General features: G+C 39.1%; 1 protein-coding gene across 2 annotated transcripts in view; it reads left to right on the forward strand.

Annotated features, from left to right (window-relative positions):
- The first annotated feature begins 670 nt into the window (after positions 1-670).
- The window catches only part of ripor3 (RIPOR family member 3), a 57554-nt gene continuing 31919 nt past the window's right edge, over positions 671-26305 (forward strand). Inside the window, exons 1-2 of one of the 2 annotated variants that reach the window (XM_040004308.1) lie at positions 671-718; positions 16267-16359. The gene's annotated coding sequence lies outside the window, so the exon portion shown is untranslated. Of the gene's footprint in view, positions 719-3283; positions 3599-16266; positions 16360-26305 lie in introns of those variants that run through there. The other variant, XM_040004300.1, reaches the window with a different exon arrangement.

Raw genomic sequence — 26305 nt, forward strand, 5'->3', positions numbered from 1 at the left:
ATGCTGAAACTTTCAGAGCTGTAGACAAAGCTCATGTTTTATAACCCATCTAAGTAATGGATCAAATTTAACTTGTTACAGATCTTTTTTCAAATCTAAAAGTATTTTATGTTAAACAAAAGAGAGTTTAAGACATTTAGCAAGAACTTTATCCCAAACATAGAAAGGACTGTCAACCACACACACACACACACACACACACACACACACACACACACACAATGCCATTGACAAATGTTATTATTATTTAATTTCATTTGTTTTCACGGTATTTGTCCTACTAACCTTAATGTACTGTTATCTTAGTTTCACATTAAAACAGCACACTAATTAAATGATGGTCCAACAGTCTATACTATCCAAAACTGTCCTTGAATAAACTGCAGTTGGTCCTAACAAAGATGAAAGTAGCAGCATGCAGACACACACACACACACACACACAGAGACACACACAAATGCACAGTCAGCTGTTACAGAGAGTGTGTGATGAGGGAGTGGAGAAGCCGAGGCCTCCAGATACTCAGGATGGCAGCTCTCCTCCCTTATCTCTGCCTACCATGCGGTAGTGTGTGTGTGTGTGTGTGTGTGTGTGTGTGTGTGTGTGTGTGTGTGTGTGTGTGTGTGTGTGTGTGTGTGCGTGTATGAGCCAGCTGAAGTAAATATCAGACTATATTTCTGAGCAAGCAGCCAGCTGATCACGAGTGTAGCTGTTCACGGTATGTGCATTTATATGTATATATATATATATGTGTGTGTGTGTGTGTGTGTGTGTGTGTGTGTCTGTGCATGCGTCTTATTGAGATATGATGGAAACATTTTTGCATTTTAAACCTTAGTGGGTGTGTTTTTGGGTGTGTGCATTAATATCTGCCATATGTATATCAAATACTGGTAACTGACCCCCCAAGCCCAAACCCACAAAGCTCTTAATAAAGTTTTATTAACTTAAAACAAATCAGCCCAAATATGAAAATATGGAGTCGGACATATTCATCTGTATTTTTTAATAATTTGAACACTTGAATCATTTATGTTTTCCGATACTGAAGATCAAAATGTATTTGACTATCAGAATTTCTCTGTTGTTTGTTAAAAATAGATTTAGAAATACTTATAATTAATTTATCATAATGTGCATCATTATTGCTTCATTGTATTGCTTCAGCTGGACAGATTATCTTCAACACCAGTGGTGTAATCCAGCGGTCCCCAACCCCCGGGCCTCGGACCGGTACCGGTCCGTGAGTCGTTTGGTACCGAGCCGCGAGAGTTGAGGCTCAGGTGTGAAATGTATGGTTTTCAGGGTTTTTATTGGTTTTCAGCGTTATTTTGTTATCGTTTTTATCGTTAACTTGGTTTTCCTGGGTCTTTTCACGTGTGTTATGAATAAATCTTCTTTTTTCGGTACCGGTACTAGTTTTATTTTGTTGTATTTATCCACGACACCTTAACGGCCGGTCCATGAAAATATTGTCGGGCATAAACCGGTCCGTGGCGCAAAAAAGGTTGGAGACCGCTGGTGTAATCAACAACAGCAACACTGTGTACTGAAGCAGCTTCCATAAAAATGCCAAAAAGGCAAACTAAGACTAAACACTCAGTGGTGTCAGTGCTCCTACATCAGGGCTTCAGCCACCAGGCTGATTTGGAGAATTTCACACAACAGCTTTTAGTTTAATTGCAACTTCAAGGGCTTTGGTCAGAGTGAGATGTCTTCTGAGGTTTTCACACAGCAACAAGACAAAACTCTGGGTTGTTCCAACTTTAAACAACTCAACATTTTTCAATTTGTGTGTTTACAGACTGCACATTTCTGTCTGATGGCTCTGTCAGCCTCTAATGTGGGCGTGCTAATAACACAAATAACAACAACAAAAACAACATAAGAATGTGAGACTAAAATGAGCTGCAAGGCAAGCAGTTTACCTGCACTGGGTTCAGCTTTACATTTCATCTCCTTCTTTTTGTGTTCATTTTTTAATGTTTTCTGGTGCCATTAAAGGGGAATTATCTGCACTTTGGCCAAACTGTGATCGCCTGAAATCTGAAGAATATTTAAGTGCGACAGAGATTTCTTTTTAATTAGAGTAATTTAAATTCAAGTGGGTCAAACCAGTAAAAGTGTGTAATAACCAACCGTATGCTGTGTGCAACTTGTAGACAGGTTGCTGTTTCCTTCTTTTAAAGGTTTTGAGTTGTTTTTTTGTTTGCTTTGTTGCATAAGTAAGATGTGAAAGTGAAAAAGAACCAACACAAAAAATTAGCAACACTGAAGATTTATATATTTATATACAAGTATATGATTTAAAGCAAACCCCTCCCAGGTTATAAGTTGTTAGGGGTTTGTTGTCTTTTCTCGCCTTCACTCAATTTGGAGGTTCGCTCTCTCCACTCTACATTTACATCCAAGCATATAGATGTGACGACTCTGCTTGCAGTGTTCAATGTTTATTTTTCTGAATGCATGGCCATCAGTCAGCACTGATGTATGTGGTCTGCGCTGGAGCCAAGTTCCTTAGTTTAAAGCCAAACATGATACTCGCCAAGCGCAGCTGGGGGAAGGGGAAGAAAAAGAGGGAATGGGGAAGAAGGAGGAGGAGGGGATCTTCTAAAAAATTTTCATTTGCAACTCAGAAAAGACAAAGAAAGTAAAAGCAAAGGGAAGTAACAGGAAAGGTGAAGTTAAAAGAAGAGCTTAAGATTAGAGGATAGTTAGAAAGGGAGAACACATATCACCCAAAGGAGAGCAGAAGGAAAACGAGAGATTTTGAGGTCATAAAATAATCAAAGTAGGGAGAGTTTACGAGAGAGAGTATCACAGAGTCAAATGGAAGGAAGCAAGGAAAATGACAGATCAGAGATGGCAGAAAGAAGAAATGAAGCATCTAAACAATGACTGGAAAAGAAGAGAGGAGAAAATGGGAAGCTGGGAAAAGTGGAAACAGTTGATTGAAGGAGGAGGCATGAAAAGAAAGATACCGAATGACAAGTGTTGAATGTTCTGAAGAGGGGAGGCAGGCTGAATGCGAGAGACAAGCTCAGAGAGGGAGAAAGAACCAAAGTGGTTCAAGAAAAGAAATTTGTTTAACAAAAATCAAGGATGGGAGAGAAAGGGGTGATGAAGAGCAGGAGGAAACTTTAGCTGCATTAACTGAATCTGACAAAGGGGAAAAGGGCCGATTTTAAGTGTGGGAAGCCCTGAAAGAGGAGGAGAGAAAGACAGAAGAGGGAGTGGAGAGGGAACCGAGGGGGAGAAGAGAGGAGGAGAGGCAGAGCTGGAAAACAGTGTGTGACAGAAGAAGAGAGAGCAGATATGAGAAGGAGTGAGGAGACCTGAGAAAAGAACCTAATTCAGCATTGTGTTTCCAGCCAGCCTCTCACACTGCTGTGAAACCCTCTTGAGCTGCGCTGCTGTTGCATGACTGAACGCTATCAGTCCCGAGCAGGCAGCCGCCAAACCCACACACACACACACACACACAGACTCACATGCACACACATGCACACACAAATGGATATGACTCGTCCGCTGAGGCGGTTTGGTGTGGTGGACTTGGAGTGACAGTTGGGAATAACTGGTTTGTTCGTCCTGTCAGGTAGGTTTAATATGACTTTAAAGATTATATTATATCATGTGGACTTATATTAGTGATAGTTTGTGTTTCTGAGCATTAACGAAGCATTAATGTGAAAGCTGAATGTCTTATTCTTGCAAAATTAGTCCAGGAAAAGTGTCTCTTTCTTTTTTTTTTGCCTCGTTGTTGATCTCTGGTTAATTTCTACCAGCCGACCTGAAACATTCATTAGAGTTAACATATTTCCATATCTGATATTCGATATCCCAACAATAAACATTTGGAATCTGGTCTTTTAAGGGAAATCAGAAACTATTTGTATCAATATTTGTATCAAAATGCAAAATCTTTTTGTTTTTTGGGTTTTTTTTTTGCCACAGTAAGGAAGATTCTCTGCTTGTGTAGCTCCATGTTGCCTGATTAGAGTTTTTTTTTAAGCTAAAACTTGGTGGTTTGAGTGTTTTCCATGATATTTAGAACCAAAGAAAGATTTGTTTTTCATGCTGTTTGTTTTAAGCGTTTCCAAGTGTGGAAAAATACAGTGTAAATTGGGCAGGTGATCATGACTGTGCCTGGTTCCACCCGGCTTAGAGGATAAAAGGTCTCCTTAGAACATACACAGAACAGGGCAGGGATGCAGGTTTTCCAGGTTTAGCAGCCCAGAGTGGCCGGATATTGTTGGTCTCAGTCACAGTATCTTCTGAACTCTGAGTCAGTCTGTGACATCTGCATTAATCCAATGATTTTACAGACTTCTTTCCTCCAGTCTTTGCAGAATTGTTGCTGTGCATTGTTAGATTTTGTGTTTCTTATAAACATCTTTACCGAAAATAAAAAAAACTTCTACACTTTTATTTTAACTGTCAAGGTCAGCGAGGTATTTCTGAAATGTTGATCACCAGATGCACTTTACTGTATACTGACACGGTGTCATCTCAGTTCATCAATTGCTGTAGTTTTGAAGCCACAGGCATCCTTTGGCACTGGTGCCCTGACACACCTGCCGTGAGAATATCCAACCCAGTATCACAGCAAAACATGTAACAGACACTTTGCCATGATATTGAGTTGGGGCTGGGCAACCATATCAGATGGAGAGAGCAGACAGTCCTGCTTAAAGGAATAGTGTAACAAGACCACTGTCGTGCCATCTTTGTATTTCGCACTTCCTCTTTTGCTGTTTACCTGAATTGAGGCCCAAAACTACTTGGTTAGTATTAGGAAATGATTTGGTTTTGTGGTTTACACCCCTTCATAACTTTTGCTTCCTAACCTAAACACTGAAAATGATGCTTAAAGACACCCAGTGGGATCCTGAAAAGTAAATATGTGGCAAACTGGGAGACCAGTCTCACCAATTGCAACCAGCGGGTCACGGCACCAACATCAAACATCTTTTTTCAGTTTCAGTTTTAAATTAAAACATCTCCAAATGTTTTCCCCCCTCTGCTCTTTTGTATTCTGTCCCGCCCTGTATCCTCATACTTCTCCTCCTCTCCACCTTTTCCGTTCCTTCAAATACATAAAGGGTATTTGCTCTCATAGACTTTCAGTTTCTCATGAACCCCCTCAGCGAGTGCAGCTCAAACTGACAAGCTGCCAGAGAAAATATCAACACAACAAGCCGGGTCAGAATCTGCTGCTCGCGTACCCTCACTCCACCCCTTCCTCCCACTCCCTCCCCCCTGTCCTTCTCCTCATTTTATTCTCCTGCACAGTATTTATGTCTCTTTCTTTTCTCTCTCACCATCTATTTCCTGGCTCCTTTGATTTTCGGGGGATTTTCTTAGTCCAAGTCTTCCCTGGTTTTGTTAAGTTCATGTGGTGTATTGTGTGTGGCTTTGGCTACACGGATCATTAGATAGACGCAGTAGGAGGTCAGTGGTTCCATTGTGGCTGAATTAAATGCTAACACTTGTCACTGAGGAAAATGCGCCTGAGGGGATCAAGAGACACTTAACAATAAAGAAGGTGGTTGGGCTGTCTGTGTCGGTCACTCTTCCACATTTGCTGGTTCCACACTAATTGGCTCGGACTTCTGAACAATGGCAACATTAGTGGTGGGGACGCAGACTAGCATTTTTCATTATGATTTAATGAAGCATACAGCTATTTGGTATCGTTGTCGTCACTGTTTTGTTATCAGTCAGATTTACATTGATTGCCGTGTTTGAGGAGACTTTATCTAGCTGGTTTCGAAAGGATGGGTGGCAGAGGGGAGACTGAACGGTGGATTAAGCAGCTGACAGCTAATGAAGTCATTTTCAGCCTGCAAGTCAATTGTGTAGCTGTGCTGTGTTTGTCTCACGCTTTACCAAACGATTGCAGCGATGCATGGTTTAGTTTTGCTTGCTGAAAAGACAGCAAGGAAGAGGTATGACATGACAACACTAAAACAACAGAAATTACATAATCTGCAGACATTTTATTTAAAGAAATAATGTACATAAAAAATATCTAACCTGAGATAAACAAGTGTAAACTCACAGAGCGAAGAGGATCAGTTTTATATATACACGATTGCAGTCACTTATTTTCTAACCACTCCAGCGCACAGCAGTCTAGGAAAGAAATTAACTGTGTTTGTGTGATTGGATCAGATATAAATATAAAAACATACTGGGTTTAATTCTTCCACGCACGTGAGGGGTGAAGGTTGGGATATGTTTTCTGTGCCATTTTTTTTGTGATGCATGGGAAAAAGAAGAAGCTACTTAAATTCGGAGTGAGATGCTGATCACGCTCTTTAGTATTTCAAAATTTGACACTGGACTTTTGAGGAACATTTGAAGTTTGTGCGCCATATGTGTGTATGTGTTGGTGTTTACATGTACAAATCTGAGGTAAATGCTGCATGCGTGTGACATGTGTGCAGACGTACAGCTAAAACTGTCTGATCACTCCCCTTTTGCTTTGCCTCTGAACACATTAGTAACACTAACATCATGACATCACCCACCAGATGCTTTTACAGGACCCACGTGAGCACAGACTCACTGAAACCTTATCTTGACCCATGCTCTGTGACCTCCAGGTTAGGTCCACGATCCCTCTGGAGAAAATGATGAACTGAAAGAAAAATCCACAGCTTGAAGAAATCTATTCCTCCTGCCCCACATGAAAATGTTTTGTTCAGAACATGATCTTTTTATGTGCCAAATGAAAGCCCCACAAAGCTGTTTATTTGCTAGCAAATAAATTTAATGTCAATTGAGGGAAGTAATCCAGAAGAGCAGATGGAAGCACTACACTGAGCCTGATTAATTACACCACAGTGACATGTTAGATTCTTTCTAGAAACATTTCTGGATGCGATGGACTAGCTTTGGCTAGCAGATCTATGCAAAGCTTCTGTTTTATCTTCTGAAAATTTGTTGGGGTTGATTTGAGATTTGTCATCTGTGAGTAAAAAGGAAAGTGAAAAATAGAGAAAAATGAATGCAATATTTATCCAGCAGGCATGTGTGCATTTAAAGTGTCTAATGTCAGAAGATGTCATTAACCCACAGTTAATCTGTAGCTCCCTTCAGTATTGTAAAAAGAGTTTCAGCTCATTTATTAGCTCTGCGGCTACACTTTATTGCTTTGGTTCCCTCCTGCTGTTCTCAAAATGTTGTTACCGGTTTTAAAACCCAGTATGTTTTTTTTATGTAAAACCCAATGTACATGACACGCTCAGTGCCAAACTATGCACCAAATCAAGTGAAATCTTGAGACACACTGAGGTCATTTCATGTCAACTGACCAAATGCTCATAGCCTGACCAGCTCTGATTTCCAGGGTGATGACACACGTCTTATTTTAGCTTTCTAATGTTATTTGTTTGCTCACAAAAATATTTTTGTAATGAAGTTAGGGGCATTTCTGAGCCATCTTTTCTGAGCAGTATGTTCTTCCACTGGGCTGTCCCACTGTAAAAAATTCAAAGCCGATATGAGGATGAAGAATCCTGTGCTCAGGAGAAAGTAGAGTTAAGTGAAAAGAAGAGAGGTTTGACCATTCCTCTAACTTCATCACCAAAATATTTTTATGTCCAAAAAGGTAACAGCAGTAAGCTAAAATTTGGTAGTTTTCCTTGACAAGTGCATCATCACCTCGGAAAGTTTTTCAGGGAAGTGAGAGATGGTCAAGCTTTTTCTTAAATTTGGTCAGTTGACATGGAATGAGCCACTAGAGAACAACACTATTCTTCTCATGAGAGTTAGAGAACATTTAGTCATTTAGTGGTCAGAGATGTGCTAAATTAGAAGCTTGCTGCTCAGCTTTGCATTAACACTGGAAATGAGCAAGTCTGTATAAATACAATGTAACCAACACAGCATCACACGTTGGTCATTAACTGTTTTCAGCAGATGTCATCAGCAAATGCAGGATCTGAATGGGACACTCAGGCACACTATAAATTCACTTTCATACCCCCCTGAAGCATACTCTGCATTATCTTGATGTTCGACTCTAATCTATGAACTAAATGTGATAATGTTTTTAATTAGACTTAAAGCAGGTGATTGGGAACATAAGTTCATCAGGAAATGTTTACTGAGGCCACAGAGCGAGAGTGCTGAAGAGTGGTTCTCAGGTCCTGCTCACAATAAGAAAAAAGAAGGCTTAAGGGACTGTACTGGTTTCACTTTTGAGACCTGGAAGATACATCTATTTTTTTATATACAGTCTGTGGAAAGAAATAGTAATAGAAATAGCCACAGTCACTATCATCAGTGACTGACACATAATGACCTGATAAAATCAAAGCCCTGAATGAGTGGTATCTAACTCTAAAATTACAAAACAAAACCTCTGGGATCCCCACAAATGATTGGCAAGCTCGTGCTGTACATGTTATCATGCTGTAAGCTTCAGTTTATAATTATAAATGTTTTGAGAAAGAACAATAACAGATAGGCTTAAATCAAATTACCATTTAGAACAGCGTTTGTTCTTATCTCAAAACATCTGTATTTGCAGTTAGGACTTTCACGAAATCTTTTTCAGCACTAAAATGTGCTTTGAATTAATGGGGGAAATAATTCAAGAGTAGGAGTGATTTCTTTTGCAATGGTGGATATCAGATTATTGGAAGGGAATATTTCCATTGTTCCACGACCGCTCATATGTCTTTATTTTAGTGGGAGTGAAGACAAACACAGACTTTTTTTTTTTTCTCAATACATAAAGGGACTTTTGTATGAAGTCTCTCAGAAACTTGTGTAAAAAAACTACCCACTCAGTCACTTAGTGGTTTCAGCTCAGCTAAACTGGTCTCTTAACTGGTTTTGGTCAGGTGTACTGTGCATGTATAAACAGATCTGTAGCTCTTACTGTCAGTACGCCATCCCGTTACATAACTCATGTTAACTACAGCGAAATACCCCGACGATGACTGGAATGAGTTTTGACCTGGCGGCTGTGGTCGAACAGGTTTTTCAGCAACAAGTACTCTGCATGTGTTCATTGTCAGAAAATTTTTCATTGTCATGGCAACGTAGTTCCAGTTTGGCTTTTTTGTTTTCAGATAAAACTGTTTGTTTAAACCCAGCTGGTAAATCTTGCCTGTGAGAACAATGTGTAGAAAATCATTTTGATGTGTCGCATATTTAGGCGTCCCGAACAGTCAGGCTCACACACACTTGGCCCACTGTGGATTTTTTAACTGTTAACCAGCTCTGCCATATTTCCTGTCACAAGTCACTGCACATCGCTGACTAATAAACCAAGAATGCTTCAAATCTTTAAAAATAAGCCCTCTATTTATGTCCCCAAGGCTAATAGTGTTTTTATTGATAGTCAGGCATCTATTGCTTTTTTTTTACATCTATGTGCTTTCTAACATTCATACTCCAGTTCAAGCACTTTTTTAGCATCATTACTGTACGTGCATTACTCGGATACAGTTTTGAGATACACAACAGTGTTAGTGATTGCTAATTCAATGACACTAAGGTTCACTAAGGTTCTAGTAGGTTACATTAAAACATATGATGAGGTTGTAGAAAATAACATAATGTTGAAGAGTTAAGAACTCGTATCAGTATTTGTGACCCCTTACAAACAACATTAATGTCAAGTTGGGACACTTTTGTTGCATTTGTTTGTGAGTTTTAAGCAGTTGCTCCAAAGAAAAAGTTATAATTTAAACTTTAATGGTTTAATTTTAAACTACAGTCAAACACCATTATACTATGGTATTATTATATTAATACTAGTACTATTCCACACAGAAAGAGCCAACATATTTGAGTTTCCATTTTCCCTTTAATCATCAAAAACTGTCACATTTATCTGAAGAACTTTTGGAGAGGCCTGATCTTTGCTTTGGGAACCACTTAGCTGAATGTCATTGCTCTAAGCTGAGCATCATTCATACTTTTAGGTATGAATAGTGAGTCTTTTGTTTTTGTTTAAAGTTTTATAGAGCTTATTTCTCCTGCACACAGAAAGACATTAATATGCTTTTTTCACTCATAAACTCTGGACAACCTGCTGGAATCAGTTCTGGATATTTTCGTTAAAGATGCAGCAGGAAAAGCAGGGAACCTGTGGTTCAGGTGAGGGAGCTACCTGGACCAGTTAATATCTAATTTGCATTCTCACATGTCGCGTGATGTCTAGAAAGATTCGGGGTTGCAGTTCATGTGTAAAAACAACTTGCTCGGTGAATTACAGTCCTCTGGGGTCCAGTCTAACAAGATGGCGCTCATCAGTCTGATTCCACGACCTCTTAAAAATTGCAACTGTAGAATAAGCTGTGAAGCAATAACTAACTCTGACGTTCGGCTCCACAGCAACTTTTATTATTTTACCAGAATTCAGAGCTACAAAATTACCTCACTGCTCAGACAAGATAGACATTATACATAAAGAAAATGTGTTTTTTCAGGTGTGATTTTTAACACTTTCTTGAGTGTTTTACTTCTCTTTAACTGTCCTCAGTTTTAAAGTTTTAAAATGTGAATAACAATAATAATAAAAAAGCCCAATAAGACGAGTTTTATGACTTTTTTAGGTTGGAAATTATTGCAGGAAACCTCTGTAATTAGTCAGTAATCCTTCTTTTCACTCATTTTTATGTTCCCACAGTTACAGAAAGCTTTTAGAGCTGAGCGTATACGTCGGTAACAGCTGTATAATGGCCACAGTGCTGAACAAAGCGCACATTGTACCTTACATTATAGTCGCAGTATAGCGCAGCAGTTTGGGTGCTAATGCTGCCATAAACCTGTCTTGCACACTCATGCACAATTTCAAAGAAACAAGCAGAGCTGTGAGTGGATGTCAGCTTTTATTCTTACAACAAAATAAAAAAAGAAAATCTATAAACTTCATGTTGCAGCTGAAAACATCCAAATTAAATTGTTCTAGTGCTTTCAAGAATGCTGTCAGGATGTTAGCAAGCTACAAAAAAATGAAGTAAGAGACCAACAAATTGGTCTGCATGCATTTGTATTGTTTCTTCAACACCAGAGCTTTACAAACATTTAAACCAGCATTTGATGCCTGTACAAATACTGTAATGATGTTATGTCTTTAACTACACAGACATGATGCTTTCACGCTTGCCTCAGACTTGGTTGGTTGTTTTTAAAGGCTTTACAATAATCTTCAAGCCCCACGAGTCTATTATAACAAAACACACTGCAACTCCCCACCTCCTTCAGCACAGACAACCACTCAGGGTCAAAGGTCAAAATGATGATATTCTCCTTGACAGGTCAGCAGTTTTAAAAGCGTTCCAAATACACTGTGGCTATGAAGATAAATGTAAAGGTCAATCTCATGCTAAGTAGAGTGTGTGTTCTGTGTTTTCACAGCACTACGCCTAACACTGACAATATGATCATAATATCTTTGTGATCTTTTGTGTCCATATGGATGGGTATGTTTTATTTTAATCATTTCTAAGCATATGGCATGGAGGCTTTTCTGTTTGCTGTTGATAGATGATAACGTGTGCCTCTGTGTTAGGCAGATGGACAAAACTTGCACAGCGATGCATGGTGTACTCAGCAAATTTATCCAGACGACTCAGTAAACCTGCTTCTCGAAGCTGCTTGGGCATACAGCGTCTGCAGAATTCATATTAAATCTAAGTGAAGCCAGAAGTTAAAAAATGTCATGCTTTTTTTCCTTTATGGAGGTTACAGAATCACATGGCAGCACTAACAACCACAGCACATAGTAAGCTTTTTTCACCTTTTTTTTAAAACAGCATGTGAACTACCTCTGCAAATAGCACCTATACTTTTTATTTCATGCATCTCTGTTCTCTGTGATTGAGTGCCAGTCAATTAGGCACGTGTGCTCACTATAGCAGCCTTTCAGAAACCTGGTCATGACTGCACATAGATAAGAAAGCATCTGTGTTTTTTGTTGTACCTGCTGAGAAGAAAAGAGTTAAAGTGAAAACATCTCTTTGCTCTTGCTTGACTCGGAGATACAAATTACAGCTGATCTGAGGTTAAATGAATAACAAGTGTTGTGTTTTAGGGTGGATTGGGAGCCTCGATGCCCCCCGCAAGTCCCATTTGTCTGAGTGAAATGCTTACAGCCTCAGGAGGCAGAACAGGAATTTCCATTTCATGCTTGGCTGAAGTTCCAGATTGGCCAAGCTTACACCACAGGGCCCTTTCAATGGCTTACATTATGACAAGTGAAATCAATCATTTGAAAGGAAAAACTGTACTAAACGCCTTCCTATATATCAGATCTGAATATAAAATCTGAAATTCCTGATTTCTTTAGACATTTACCTCCATGTGTAATAGAGGAACTGGAAGTGACAGTGACATGATAGCGCAAACATAAGCTCAGATTAATGCGTAGGGTTAGTTTCTCTTATTTACAGTAGCAAGCGTATGGCTAGTGTCGAAGGTGTTTCTGTAGGATTATTAGAAGAGGCTAATGCTAGGGAAATATTCTCATGGTTTGACGAACCCATGCAAAGCCTCCATTCGGATTCATTAAGAAATTATGATCACCATTTAATTCAGAGGAGTCAATAAAATAAAATAACGGGTGGCCGTACCTGAACCTTCAAACCTGAAAATGAACTGATGAGTGGAGTGGACACCAACAGAGAATGTCATTGTATTAAATAACAGCCAATTAGTCATTACACAAGTTTTGAGCATTTAAAAAGAAGAGGTCAAGTCTCCACCTGCTGTCTGTGTGAACGTATGAGTGTGTGCGTGTTTGTGTTTGTGTGTGTGTGTGTGTGGGTTGTGTTTTCTAGCAGAAGTTGCTCCCTGCTGGACTGAACTCGCTGGCCTCACTCCCTGCAGGGCCACTGGGTATCAAATACGACACAACAAGTTCCCACTGTGATCCTTATTCTTATTTTCTTTTGTGTGTGTGTGTGTGTGTGTGTGTGTGTGTGTGTGTGTTTGCAAACTTTTCAGTACTTTTCAGCACTTCATATTTTCTCTCACGAACCATGGTTGTTGTTGTTGTGTTTCAATAAAGTTTATTCAGGTGAATAGTGTCATGGTTCATTGTGATGCAGGTTCATTAAAATTTAAGCTTATCTGTTAGTCATCCAACAATCAGAATGATGATTTTATCTCTGATTGCTCAGTCCACAGGCGTGTGTGTTTTTGGGCACACACAAAAAAGCCTATAAGCATGTGAGATAGTCAGATCCTTATGTACAAAGTACTGCATGAATAAGGCTGATAATGATTTGTATTTGCACTTTAATTGGTCAAATAAACTGGAAAGTACAGCCTTAATGCAGCCATTTGTCATTTTAATTAACATGTTAAGTGAAATAAATCTTTGTTAATGTAGCAGAAACCAAACTTGTTTAACTTTTAAGGCTGAGCTCTAGAAGCCTATTGCTAACTTTAAGTCAGTGGTTTAAAGTTATTGAATCTTAAACCACAGTAACATCTGTGAGACCCTTTGGTGCCGTAATCTCGTGCAAAGTGCTTCCTTCCCCATCTTCTGCTAAAATCATCAGACTGTGTGGATTTTTAAGCTGCAAATTCAAACAAAGCTTCTGCAAGAACTGTTAAAACAGCTTTAATTTTGTGATGCTGTTGAAACCAAGCAGATAGAGGAGGGCACATTTAATTCACCAAATGCAAGTCTGAAAAGGCAGCAGGAAGACACGGAAAGATCCCGTTTGGTTACTTATTTATCAAATCAACACAGATTTAAGAGATGGTTTCTTTCTACTGACCACATTTGAGAGCATTGCTCAAATCCAGGAGTAGAACAGACGTGGATTTCCATAAAGCCTAGAAAAACAAACATGAATAGACTCTTTAGTATTACAAATGGAGATATATATATAAAAGAAAAAGTGTAAGTGAAGAACTATGAGGGAATAAAGACTATCTTTATGAGATTGGCTGGTAGGAAGGCGTTTGATTGGAGTAATTAAGGACACGTGTAGGCAATTCCTGCCCAGGTGACAGAGAAAAGTTGAAAACTCTGGAGACTAAATGGGTGAACTCCAAAACGCTGACATGCTCTCAGTTTGTGTTGATGAGGGATGGTTTCTGTTCAGTTTAACACAAAATGCCATGTGCCACATACACTGCCCTGAACAGTCCTTGAACAATTAAACAAAATAATCTGTGCATTTGCAGAATCAGTTTGCATTGAATTAAAAACTCAAGTTCAGAAAATTCAGTTTAGTTTTACTTATAAAGCCATCAGCTCAAGGTGCTTTATTCTGTAGGCTACAAACCCTAAAATAAAAATATTTTTTTAAAAATACCTACATTGTCATTTTCTGCTCTTGGTTCTGTATGATGTCAGAGAGAGCAAGTCTCACTGAGATTCACAAGTTTCACAATTTAATTCCAAAGCTAAATTCATAGAGGCCAAGAATACAAAATAAGGAAACAGAAATGAGCTCCTTTCATTAAATAATTGCATGATGGCACAAACATAAGTTTGAATGCAGGTGCTGGGTCCATATGTGCTTTTTACATGTACAGATTTGAATTACAGATTTTGCCTTAACTCAGCACTGAAAAGCAGGACTGGTCTTGTCATTAAAACAGTGTGATATATCACAGCTTTAAATTCTAACAAGCTTCCACCAGTAGTTGAGGTAAATCTCAGTCTCCTGCCACAGGACCCTCCGGTATCATATAATACATCTGCTGTGAGCATCTTTCCTTCCACGTTTTGTTGAATCTATTAGTGTCTTAAATCAACAAACCAGTGTCTGCAGCATATGGAAAGCTAAAACCTACAGAGGCAGTAGACTCAACACAGAGTCAAATTTATCTCTAAAGATAAAATACAACAGCTGATAAGAATTTCATTTGTTCTGAAGTAGCTGTTATATAGAGGCACAAACACGCACAGAGGATTAACATACAGTATGCAAACATAAATTTATACTTGAACTGGAGAAGAAAAAATAATCCACGTTATGTTTGTACTGGAAAAAGTGATAGAAAAACGTGTGATTTTGCATAAAAATTGAAACTCTACATTTGTGCGGTGTGTTGTTCAGCATGCTTGGAGCTCAGTTTAGGTGGTGTAGACAGCCAGTTTAATCAAAGAGGAATACTGTGGGGAGTTTGTATGATTACAAACCCAGAGCTTTTCCACATCTTGTCCTCCTCTTCCTCTCATATCCATTTCTTTCTTTTTGTGTCCCTCTCATCAAAGATCAAAAAATGTGAAAAGAACGACAGAGAGACACAAACTAGGAAATAAGAATGCAGAAAAATGAAAATAGTTACATTTCACTCTTAGTTTAGTCCATATAGACTAAATATGGATTCCCTCTTGCTTTCCACTCACCTAAAAAAACTTACTGTAGAAATACTGGGGGTCTGTCAGGTAAAGGGGGATAAACAAACAATGAAAAACATGTAGAAAAACACAAAACTACATCTGAGAGAGCATTAAAGACCATTAAAGCTCATTGTTGGCCTGAAGTCTACCTCCCCTATATTTCTAAAAAGAAATTTAACGATTTGCAAATCATACAGCAAAGTTCAGATTAAAGTTTCATTGAAGATTTACAGTTTATTATAGCACTTGGCATATCATCTTAAGGAAAAAGCTCTAGCCTTGTGCTGAATTTGACACCAAAGATATCGTTGGGTCAAAGGAACCCACTGCCCTGGTTTAAGTTATATTTATACAGTAGATTCTAGTTTATTCACATAAATGGTAAGTTTTACACACACACAAACAAGTCATTGAGTTCCACAGGGTTCTGGTCTAGGACCAATACTTTTTATCTTATGCATGCTACCTTTGGCAATCTTATTATAATATACTGCATACAGTTTAATTGTAGACCATACAAAGCTTTAGTTACATGTATGACAGCAAACAAAACAAATGAATATGTTCGGTACAAGGAGATTATGTATAACATTGCAACAACTGACCAGACCAAGTGAAGTGCTCTGAGATTTTCTGAGTTCTATGTTGGAGATAAAGAAATATAAACTTAAACGACATCTATTGAGTTGATTTCAGTGTTTGTGGTGAAAGAACTGAAGCGGTTCGTTTTATTTTTCAAACAGATTCTGCCTTTTCTGAGGTTCAGGTCATCTTAAAAATGTATTCATACACAGCTACTGTGATCAGAAATAGGCATTTGTGGATTGTTGATCATGCATGAAAACAGCAGTGCTTTTAAAGCATGACAGTTTCATTTTCATTCTACACTTTATGGCAGACTCCAACCTTTTTTCATTTTCTTATTGTTTCAGTGTTGTATGAAGATGCAGTGACAGCAGCTGGAATTGAGCCCTGACAGCTTTACAGCTTGGACGTCTCCAAAACAGACAAAACAGGACAACAAAGTAAGAACAGAAAGTGGCAAACTGGCTCATGTTAAAGCTTTTTGTCAGTTCACGATAAATCCTACTTCTATCTGGATCCTGCTGCTCCCATGAACAACTGGAAGTTAGCCTGATAAACATAAACAGCTTGGATTTAAGTGTAATCCACATCTGGATGCCAAAGTTATCGTCGCCATTGCTCACATAGTTCCACACCAAGCTGTTTATTGATGAACATAATCAGTTCATCAACTGGCTGGTGCACACTGATGTAAACAGTCACTGTGTGTGTGTGCACATCTGTACAAGTGTGTTGGGCCAGACAGATGTTTTTCATCTTTTGAAGATCAAGTCAAATGTGCACGCAAGCATGCCTTTGTCTTTGGCAGGGTTGTGTATGTGTGTGCTGGAAAGTACAGATGTTTGTATCTTTGAGGATGTAGAGAAACCAGGCAAGTGTGCGTGTGTGCGTGTGTGTGTGTGTGCGTGCGTGCGTGTGCGTGTACATGGACTTTAGTCCAGATGTTTGTATCTCCACAGGAAAATAGAGATGTACGCTGTGTGCGAAAGAGTTTATGTCAATAGATTTAAGAGATTAAATTACTTCAGTCTTTTAATCTTTGCCCTATCTCGGTCTAAACACACAGGAACCCTGGATATCACCGCATAACACAACACACAGCAGGGAGAGAGGGCTGGGGTTGAGCGACAGGCACCAAGAGAGGACTTAGGGAGGTCCACAGAATGAGGTGGAGGACAAGTCAGCAGTCAAAAGGAAAAGGAAAATGGGAAATATTCCTAAAAGTTACCAGTGTCAATATAATAATAATAATAATAAACTTTATTTATAAAGCACACTAAAAAACCAAGGGTATACCAAGGTGCTTGACAAAAATAAAATAGGAAAAGGGAGATGGGAGGGAAAAGAGAAAGGACCTGGCACGTATCAATTATAAAAACCTTGACAATCATAAGATATAAAAGTAGTTCACAAGCATAATGGATAAAAATGTACCAACGCACACCAAGTGTTAACTAGGTGGAAAGGCAAGATTAAACAAATAAGTCTTCAGCCGTGATTTAAACAGTGGCATAGAGTCAGACGCCCGAATAGCAACAGGGAGGTTGTTCCTGTTGCCGGGGCAGCTACAGCAAACGCGCGGTCACCGCGAGACTTCAGCCGAGAACGAGGTTGCTCCAGAAGAATTTGGGTAGCAGATCTAAGTGCTCTGACAGGAGTGTGTAACCTGAGAAGCTCATTGAGGTAGCTCGGCGCCAAATTATTAATGGTTTTGTAGGTGAAAAGTAATATTTTAAATTGAATACGGTATTTAATTGGAAGCCAGTGCAAGCCAGCAAGAACAGGAGTGATGGAAGAAAACTTCATATTTTATATTATTTCCTGATATAAAAGTTGTGTGTCTTCATCTGTCTTCTTGGTGTCTTCACATAGTGTAGTTTTGTTTTTTTAAACACAGAAGACTACAATCAGATTTCTGTTCTTACTGCACTCCTGCAGCAAATAAATATAACTGTATTTTTACTTGTCACAGTGAAAATGAAAACAAAAGAGAAACTCAAGCAGACACTGTAACTGCATCATATAGATAGGATGCCAAACTATCCAACAAAGGTACAAAAAAAGAGATAACATCCATCCATCTTCAGAAAGACAAAAGAAGAAACGTTAAATTCACTAGCTGGGCCCACGTCCTCAATTTAGGTTTGACAGTGTTTATAGTATTACCTACTATAGTACTATAGTATTACCTACTAGGTGAATGCTCGGACATGAATTAAGCTTCGGTTTGGGGACTGCCAACAGCTCCCGGGCCTGGCAGATCCCCGTGTACTAAATAGGAGTGAAGAATTTAAAGAACTGAGAACAAGGAGTGAGGGAGGGTGGGGCACGTAAATGACAATGAACAGTTTGCAGAACTGGGAAACCTATATAGATGACAACCGGAAGGAGTGTGTTTGGAGGCGTGGTCTCGCTCCTTAAATTCCGATACATAATCTCCAAAACAAAGCATGGGAGAGCTGCTTTACTGCCAGATAGAGCCTTCTTTTCCATTTCCATTAAAGTGGGGCAGAACAAGTCATCTGAGCACCTGAAAACAAAAGGGAGTGAATAAGGAAACAAGTGGAGAGGAGCGAAAAAGAGTAAGACAAAGCTGAAAACTCTATGTATCCATCCATCCATCCTCTTCCATTTATCCAGTTCAGGGTCACTGGGAGATTGGAGCATATTCCAGATCACCGGTCTGTCACAGGGCTAATGCATGTTGAGAGACACTCATATTCATGCCTGTGGCCAATTTCGAATCTAAAGTACCGTTATGTGATATTTTGTTTGATCAAACATGTTACTGTGGTGACCTGTCCAGAGTGTACCCGACCTCTCCCCCTGTGGGAGGCAGGATAGGCTCCGGCCTCTTCCAGTGGAAGAAAATGGATGGATGGATGTTACTGTGTCAGGCGTGGCAGTAATGCAGCAATTAGTTGCCTCCTCTCAAAAGGACAGTTCTGGGTTTGAGTGTAGCGGCTAGGTGATACATCTGTGTGGTGTTTTTATGTTCTCCTGGAGTCTGTGGGTTTCCTCCCGCAATCCAAAGACATGCTTGTTAGATTGGCAGACTGTGCCCAGGGTGTTGCCTCAAATGAAATATATAATGTATTTAGGCTGGATTTAGTTGTCTCCTATTGATTAATCATTTCCACATGAAAACATCTGAAATACAACAGATCACTGGGTTTCATAATAATTTTTTGCCCATGTTTTACTGCACTGTGGAAACAAACATTGTCTTCAAACCTTTATTTCATAAGCAACATATTTTTGAACTATCTTCCTGAAAGGTTGTTTTTTTTAATAATTAGCTGGTATTTTTTATGTCAATATGTAATAAATTCAGTGTTTTAAAAAGTTTAATGTACTTTGGCTCTAATTAAAAGAATTACGAACTTTCTAGTTGAATTTCAGTTTTTAATGGGGACAAAAAAAAGAGACTTTGTGAAATGGGATGTGTGAAAAATACTCAAGAACCAATTTTTTTATTTCGTGTAAAGTGTGTTTCACGTTCTTAGGTATAAGTTGTAGTTTACAGTTAAATCCAAAACATTCAATCAAGAGTAATGCTTGTGGATAAATTAGCAGGAAAATGCAGGGTAAATAAGGCAAAATGTTGTCACGACTTTCTACTAGTATTTCCCAACTGAGTATTTTACCCCCACTGACCCCCTCGTTAATATGTGTCACCATCTCTCTTTCCTAACATACCCATCCCTCCTCTGCTCTGCAGACTCTCTAACTCTAAACAGTTTGACACTTTGACAGAGCAGACTGTTAGCTGATGTCCAGCTCCGTGCTAATTCACTCACTTTTAAAAACAATGGTTCAAATGACCTGAAAACAGAAACCTCAGCATGTGGTATGGACACGAGGGACTGATTCTGCTAAATGATTAGAACATTAGTCACCGGCGATCGTAGCACTGCGATGCTTTTAGATGTTTATGTTATTCAGACTCTTCGGCAGGGAAATGGCTACACATCAAAACAGAAAAGTGTGACATATTTACCCTGACATAATTCTCTCTTCCTTTGTTCTCCACCCTCTGATTATAATGGGAGAATTTATGATGTCTCAAGCCAAAAATTCCCCATGTGGATGAGTCGGCCAGAAAACAACCAGATAAGTCGATTTTGCAAGCAGGAATTACTCAAGACTCGATTATTAAGTTCACAATTAGGTGGTTTCTAATGGGAATGGGAATCATTGCCTGTAAAATGTATGCTGTAGATGGAGGGGAACTCGGCACCCATGGAGCATTAAGTTTTCTAATGTGTGAATATTTGCAAAACTAAACCTGATCAGGTAGTTTTTATACCTACAGCAAACCAGAGCACTCGACCGGTTTATCTGATCAGTTATCTGAAGTGGAGACACACCCATCTGTGTGTAGAAACCAGGAAAAGATATGATAAATTTTTCTGTGAGGACAGATTATTGTGATAGTTTAGTGCTTCCTCTTTCTCCTAAAACCATAGGATCATGCTTGGCATCAGTGTGTACCCAAAATGTTTTGTGAAGAGCACAGAAAGATAAACAGTGGGAGATATTGTGTTTATACTGTGCTAGTTTGCTTTGCCCGTTGGTGGCTGGGTTCCTATTTCTTTACAGAAAAAAAAACATTTTTCCCCAAGTGGATGTGGGAAAAATGCTTCATTTTGTTTTTATTCTCTAACGTCTTTATTCTCTAACATCCAGTTCACCACTCCATCACAGGGAAAACACAAGGAGTCAGACAATCATTCATGCTCACATCCCCAGTATCAGACCACACTGTTTTGGGTTTTGCCACAGCACGGTGTAGATGTTCGAGGAGCTGCAGCAGTCTGCAGCAGCACAGCACTCATTACATTACTGAAGCTTACAGGAGACAGAGTAGGTTAAACACCCAGCAGCTACGCTTGCTATTTTAGGAATGTCATGAGCTAACAGTGTGTACGCATGTGCACCTCCATCCAGAACAACATAGTTCTTCACCCTGGGGGACATGAGTCATCTCTGACCTCTGACCCCTTCAAAAAGAGCCAGCCAATTACATTTCAGCTGGAAATGAGCCAGAAGTGTCAACCAGTGTCAGTGATGATCTAAAACCAGACATAAACAGCTTAAGTATTAGCAAATGTTTCAATTTAAATAGAAGATAATTAAATGTTTCAAATCCCTTCACACTATCTTTTTTCTCATCTTGCTGAAGAATCTCTTTCATCTGCTGATTTATCACAACTAACTGCACTAACACAACATTCACAGATTCGTAGGTTTGCTCTCGAGAAGATAAATGATTCTTTGTGGTTCTTGTTTACTTGGAAATTGGGTGAAAATCCCTGAGGAGCATTCAAAGTAATTTAAAGCGCTCCTCTAATTATCACGGATTATATCTGAGCCAGAGACTGTTGGGAGTTAGCAGAGGGCGGGGAAAATGATGGAAATATATATTTCTATATAAGAAAGACAATTAGAAATAAAAAAAATAAAAATAAAGCTAAACAAAATAAAGAGGGCAGAATGGAAGAGGAAAACTAGAAAACATGTTTTCTCTAATGACTAATGCACAAGAGACAAGACAAGGACTGAACAGGAGAAAACAGAAACTCGCACACTCAGAGGAATTACTGACAGAGACTTCCAGGCACAGACCCAGGATTCAAAGGAGTTAGGAGGCCCACGGGCCAGAGTCTTTAACAAGTTTAAAGTGACTGTTAATATTTCTTCTTAGAAAATTAATGAAAGGGCAGCAGTGAGATGGACACTAACCAGAAAGAGGTCTCTAAACAAAAGGCTTAACGTTTTGCAAAGGTAAGATTCAATTCGGTGAAAAACTTATGTGAATGACTGCAATGTTTGCAGCGATGTGCATGTGTGGCTTCTTGTAGGTTATAGTAGGTATGCACCTCAGCTGTGTTCAAAAGTCATTCTGGAAAACACTGAGAGCTTATTTTGTTGTGTTTGAATAAGGAATTGTCAAAAACTATAAGTTTGTTTGTTTATTTACCTTTTCTAAATAAAATTTGGCTCATGTGGCTAGAAGACAGTTTGCCATGGAATCGCTCTCCTTGTCCTCATCACTCAACCAAAGTAAACTTGAAAGGCCCTCAGTTACACCCATTCAATATTCTAAATTAAAAAGTTTGTTGAGATGCTGACACAGTGAGTCAGCATCTCAACAAAATTCAGCACCACAGTCAGAAATCTCTAAATGCCAGAGGGTGCATTTTAATAACAGATATTGCATCGTCTCAGTGCTGGGATGGAAGCATGTCCATGTCATGTGTTGCAAAATCTGTGGAGCTACAGAAGAGGTTCTGCCAGAGAACCTCCTCTAATACCACATGCACCCCGACATCCTGCAACTGTAAGTGATGGTTGCAAAAAATTAGCAAATGCAATTCAAATTCCCCTTTTTAGGCCTCCTGAGAAAGAATGTGTTCATAGGATGAGACATGCCTATGGTCCCATAACTCTTCAGGATTTCCTATACATCCCTTACAAATGTGTCTCATCGATGGCGCTCGCTTTTTTCAGTGTGATCGACAAAAGTAACAGAAGACTACAAAGCCAAACCCGAGTGAATGTGGAAGTGGAAATGAGCTTAATTACGGCGAGCAGAATGAGAGTGATTACCAGTGAGCACCAACCACATTTAAAACACGCTGTCAAACAACCACACCCTGCAGGGGAGGAAGAGAAAGAAGGAAATTAAATCCTTCTGAGGTTTGCATGCAGTTTGGAACTCTCTCTCTCTGTCTGTCTGTCTCTCTGTCTGTCTGTCTGTCTCTCTGTCTGTCTGTGTGTGTGTTTGGCATGGTCACAGAGCTGTTAGCTTGCAGCAGACCCTCACAAGGGGCCTGCACATCATGTGTGGTAGAAAACACGCACATATACACACAAGCAGACACATTATGTGTTCACATCCACACACACTTAAAAACATACAAAACATACGAAGGCCCCAACCTCCCACCTCCACACTGCATGGGACCCAGTAAATCACTTGCAGGTCACAGCAAACTTTTTAAGACCAGATGGCACCCCAGCCTGGTCAGATATGCTCAGATACCACACACACACACACACACACACACACACACACACACACACACACACACACACACACACACACACACACACACACACACACATTTCTCCCCCTTTGTTCCCCTTCAAATTGTCTTATCTCTTGAGGAATGTCTCTCCCTCATTTCTCATTCAAATCACATTCCAGACATAATTTATTCTTTCTTCTTTTCTTCAGTACAAAACAAAACAAAACCCAAACCTTTAATTACAGCATTTTCTTTCTTATTTGATTAATATAATTTTCCACTGTTCTCAGTTTCATTTGCTCAAGTTGTTCCAATAATTCATTTTTCAATCACAGTGAAATGTGTAGATTTTGGTTCCCAACAACAGCTCCAGCAGCTGCAGTCAGTGGCCTGCACCACCTCCAGCTAACAAGCAGCTAATTAATCATTGAAGAAATCACTGGTGTGAGGCCTGGCTGAATGGAAACAGAAAGGATTTAAAACTGATCATAAAATAAATAAACCAAATAAGAGTGCAAATAATGTAATTTCATGAATAAAAACTACAGATGAGAAATAAATTGGGCTTGTTTGTGTTTTTTACAAAAGAATAACGTGGGCGAGGCTGATTAGCTAACTTGATAACAACTTGGGTTTCACGCGTTCATGGGCACTGTATTTATATTCTGTTGGAGCAAAAGTGATTAGAAAATCATACGCTGGAAAAAAAAAATCTATAGTTTACCCAAGAGATAAGAAAGAAACAGCGAGGTTGTTGTCGCACACAGCTCCTCGTGACACAGGTCAGTCACTTTGTATTTCAGGTTTGATGCAGCTCATTTACCACAGCTACATGAACACAGCTATCCAAACACAATAAAGTATAATTAACATTTGAGTTTAAGTTTCAAGCAGATTAGATCACAGTAGCAAACTGATAATAATAAACCAACTAGAATATCCATTTAATCTCTACTGTTTATCCAATTCAGGGTTGCAGGGGGCTGCAGCCGATCTCTATCTGTCTTAGGGCAAGAGGCAGGGTACACACTGGACAGGTCACCAGTCTATCATGGGGCGAACACATAGAGATGACCATTCACACGTAGAATCATCAGTTAACCTAACACTAACTGCATATCTTTGAACACTCCAGGCGCCGGCCTTGTGCTGAATTGAACTCAGGATCTTCTTTCTGTGAGGCAACAGTGCTAACCGGTACCGTGCTGCCGTTAACTAACTGGTTATAGTATTATTATTTTTAATGTTTTAATTAAACCTCTGCTTCAACATTAAAACTTTTTGTTTTGGAACAGCGGTCGTGAACGTACAAGTAACAAAGGTGGTCAAGCACACAAATGAATGCCTCATTATTTTTAATCTGTAAATTAGTTTTTACATATTTTAAGCTGTAGAGCAAAATGTTCAGTTTCGTTTAATCGGCATCAGTTTTTTGTTTGATTTATTTTATGTGCTAAATACAATTACAGATGTGTTGTGGTTAACACATTTGGTTGAAGTGAAAGGTTGTTGGTTTGACTCCAGCTGGAGACACAAATCCTTCAGCATAAACCTCTGCCAAAACAAACATGTGAAGCTACCTGCTATAGCGATCTTTTGTTGCAGGAAAGTATTTTACAAGAAAATACAAATTTTTATGGGTGAACGTGTTTTATGTGTCCACATGGGAGCAACAACTGTAGAGAAATGATTCAGCGAGAGGTTCTGCTAGAAAGTAGTTACTACATATAACGCCCATCCTGTGTCTACGTCCTTAATGGAGTTGAACATTTGCCCTGTCGGGTGGCCGCATTTTGCCTGTCAGAGAACTGCATGTCTTTCTTGTTCCTCTTGCTGTTAAAGTAGGGAGTAGAGGTGAAAAATAAGGACCTAGCAGGTTGGCCCATACTCACAATTACTACTGACTAAAAAGCACAGCAAGGTGCACATGCAGCTTTATAAATCAGACAGGAAGAATGCGCATTCATATTTCTGTCTCAGCTTTGGTCATGAATCTGCACAGTTTTATGTGTCACAATTTGTTTCCACAGACTGGATCTGAACTTTTTCCAAAAACTTTAAGACTTCTCGTGGATGTCCAATAAAAATGCAGTTTTATTGTCATGTGGAATGTAGAATTACTGTCTAACATCACTCTCAGTATGCAAGATTTCTGTTTGTCAAATGGGCCACTTTCAGGGATCTAAGGGTAAATCTCAGGCTCGAAATAAGTTTTAAAATTAAGAATAACATGTGCAGTCAGTGCATACAAAGTAGGCCAGAGGGTCAGATGTAGCTTCTCACTCTTCTTCTACTCTGGCTCTACTTAGGCTCTTTCTCACTGTAAACACTTAGAGTCTATGTATCGCTTAAACTGGCAGTTACAACATCCAGCAGCCTCAGCTGCTCATGTCAGTGCGACCCGGATCCCTTTAAGCAGCACATTTACAGAAGTTCAGGGTGTGTCAGGATTTTAAACATTGTTAAAGGGGATCTGGGACATTTCTTGTCTGTGTGATTTTTATATTCTCCACAGATGTTCAGCATTTAACTGGTTTTTTTTTGGGATGTATCATATTACGCTGTTTAGAATTATAACTCTTCTTCGGCCTGTAGTTTTCTTTTTCCAACAATGATCTAATATTCCGTTTTTGTTTCTTGTTTGTTTCATTATGCTTCACTGTGCATTATCTTTTACTATCACAACCCTGCGTCCTCCCCTCTGTAAGTCTGTCTTTTTCTGCCGCACATGTGGTTGATGTTTGGTGGTTCGAAGGAGATCAAATGTAAAGTTTAGTAAAAAGTAAAAAAATGCAATTTAATCAGACTAATCTGAAGGTTTTTAAAGATGATTTTTGTGCTCTTTACTAATGTTGCGTGCTCAGCCAGCTGCTGTAACAGAGCAGACAGGTGGAGAAAGGTGTAGTATGTGACTACTGAAACAAACTTTATGCCTATGCTCGGTGTGTGTCACATTCTTTGCCTGTAACAGCTGGTTAATGTGGCATTCAGCCAGAGTATATAATTCTGCTTCAAACTGAGAAATGACAAACACTCTCCATTTGTCATTTCTTAAAGCATCCACTCAGCTGTCTGTTTCTTAAAATGAGCTTTAAAAATAGAAAGAAGAACAAAGCTTCGGTTTATAGTAACTGTATAGCAGTGCAATATGGCCCTTCAAATGCTAATGTAGTGTCTTAGCTTAGCAGCAATTTTTATTTTTATTTTTTTACATTCATACAGTGTCAAAAATCCACCAAAAATAATGTGCACGTGCATATCTTCCTACTTCATGTAGTACATCTTTTCCAACTCATTTATTTCAGCAGTTATTGCATATTTGTTAACAACTTAAACAGTCTTTAAAGGCTTC

The sequence above is a fragment of the Simochromis diagramma genome, unplaced genomic scaffold, assembly GCF_900408965.1.
Source record: "Simochromis diagramma unplaced genomic scaffold, fSimDia1.1 OVJJ01000320.1, whole genome shotgun sequence".
Lineage (NCBI taxonomy): Eukaryota > Metazoa > Chordata > Actinopteri > Cichliformes > Cichlidae > Simochromis > Simochromis diagramma.